Here is a 2,453-nt window from a genome sequence, read left to right as displayed (position 1 = left end):
AATTATTACTAAATTAATTATGATTTAATTATTTAATATAATTAATTAAAATTTTATATAATTATTTATTTAATGACAAATTATTATTGATCATCCCAAGTCCTTATTTAAGAGGGATTCATTTCTCTTAAAAATTGTGTAAAAATTGTTCTACACTTTTCTTCAACGGTTGAAAACTCTCTCTCTCTATCAGAAAAAGCGTTGGAGTTGCTCTAAAAGACCTAATAGCACAATCACTATAGTAAGTTGAAAATAACATTGGTCATTAGACTCACTACATTCTAGTTACCAAAATAAAAAGGACTCATTACAATCTACTTTCACTTGGTTTATTATTTGTTTCACTTCCCAAGTAGAGTGAAATTGCATGGTAGGTTGTTGGTATGCACATTGCTTGGACCGCCACAAGCCCACAATCAAAAAGATAAGAACAAAAACTTGGTTTGGATGTGCCCTGCTTAATTATAAAAAAAAGAAATTTGGTTTGGATTTAATCAATTTAAATTTATCTAATGCTTAATTAAATTATTTTTTTATTTTTAATCTATTATATTTACAAAAAAGTCTAAACAAGAATAACTGCATTTACATATATATATTTCTAACTATTATTTAAATATATATTCCTAAATTTTTACAATTAACTACAACTACTTAATTATAACTTCTAATATTACTCCAAAAATTTTTAAAATGGTCTGTTTTATTTATACTTTATTATATTATAAACAATTTTAAACAAAAATCAACTACATTTACACTTTTTTTAAATATTTATTTCTAAATTTCTATCAATAAAATTATAGACTCAGTCATTCTCAGTTCAACTTCTAATAACAGTAAAGTTAACTAAATTTCAAAAATAATAATCATAATTTTAAAATATAAAAAAAATTTAACAAATAAACTTACATAATCAAAATGGCTGAGATATTTTACAATGTAAAATTTCGGACGATCAACATTTCTGAATTTTGATTTCTTGAACATTTTAATTTTTTTTCCCATCAAATGGATGAAGTAGCAAGCTTTCAGAGAGGAAGAAGATGAAAATATGTTTCCTGGATGGGAAAGGAAGCCAGAAAGAGAAAGTGAGGATATGCATGCAAATGAAGGCGAGTTGTGGGGTTAAAGGGGCACCGTCGTTGGGGAGCCACTCGCGTACGACACGTGGCTTGGGCTTCCATAACTCGGACGGTCTGTGTTGCACCCACTACTCGCACGGTCCGATTTGGTCTTACCTCTCGCACGGTCCGATTTCTATGTAGCTGACACCATAGACAGGTAAAGCTCTCCTCTTCTCTATAACATCGTCCAACACAAACTCACTCTCCATAATAAAATTAATTTGTGGTATAATTCGGACCTTAAAGAACTATTATTGTAACAATTAGGACAAATGTAGATATAAGGAGAGGAGAACGAAGCATGCCTTATAAGGGTGTGGATACCTCTCCCTAGTATGACGCGTTTTGACGAGTGAGTGTGGGGGGTTTCATCTAGCATCCCTATCGTCAAAGGTAAAACCGTGAGGTCTTGTGTGCCAAAGCGGACAATATCGTGCTAGCAGGTGGTCTGGGCTGTTACAGATGGTATTAGAGTCAGAATCCGGATCGATGTGCCAGCGAGGACGCTGGGCTCCCTTAGGGGGTGGATTGTAAGGTCCCACATCGGTTGAGGAGGGGAACGAAGCATGCCTTATAAGGGTGTGGATATCTCTCCCTAGCATGACGCGTTTTGACGAGTGAGTGTGGGGGGCTTTAGTTAGCATCCCTGTCGTCAAAGGCAAAACCGTGAGGCCTTATGTGCCAAAGCGGACAATATCGTGCTAGCGGGTGGTCTGGGCTGTTACAGATTGTATTAGAGCCGGAGCCCGGATCGATGTGCCAGCGAGGGCGCGGGGCTACCTTAGGGGGGTGGATTGTGAGGTCCCACATCGGTTGGAGAGGGGAACGAAGCATGTCGTACAAGGGTGTGGATACCTCTCCCTAGTATGACGCATTTTGACGAGTGAGTGTGGGGGGTCTCGACTAGCATCCCTATCGTCAAAGGCAAAACCGTGAGGCCTTGTGTGCCAAAACGGACAATATCGTGCTAGCGGGTGGTCTGGACTGTTACAGATGGTATTAGAGCCAGAATCCGGATCGATGTGCCAGCGAGGGCGCTAGGCTCCCTTAAGGGGATTGATTGTAAGGCCCACATCGGTTGGGGAGGAGAACGAAACATGCCTTATAAGGGTGTGGAATGTGGATACCTCTCCCTAGCATGACGCGTTTTGATGATTGAGTGTGGGGGGCTTCGGCCATCATCTCTATCGTCAAAGGCAAAACTATGAGGCATTATGTGCCAAAACGGACAATATCATACTAGCGGGTGGTCTGAACTGTTACATATAGTCATACTAATATTATCCTTCTTGCACCTTTCACTTTCACACTGTTTTTTTTGGCTAT

Source organism: Arachis duranensis, chromosome 2, assembly GCF_000817695.3.
Source record: "Arachis duranensis cultivar V14167 chromosome 2, aradu.V14167.gnm2.J7QH, whole genome shotgun sequence".
Taxonomy (NCBI): domain Eukaryota; kingdom Viridiplantae; phylum Streptophyta; class Magnoliopsida; order Fabales; family Fabaceae; genus Arachis; species Arachis duranensis.
Note: the sequence above shows the minus strand (reverse complement) of the source record.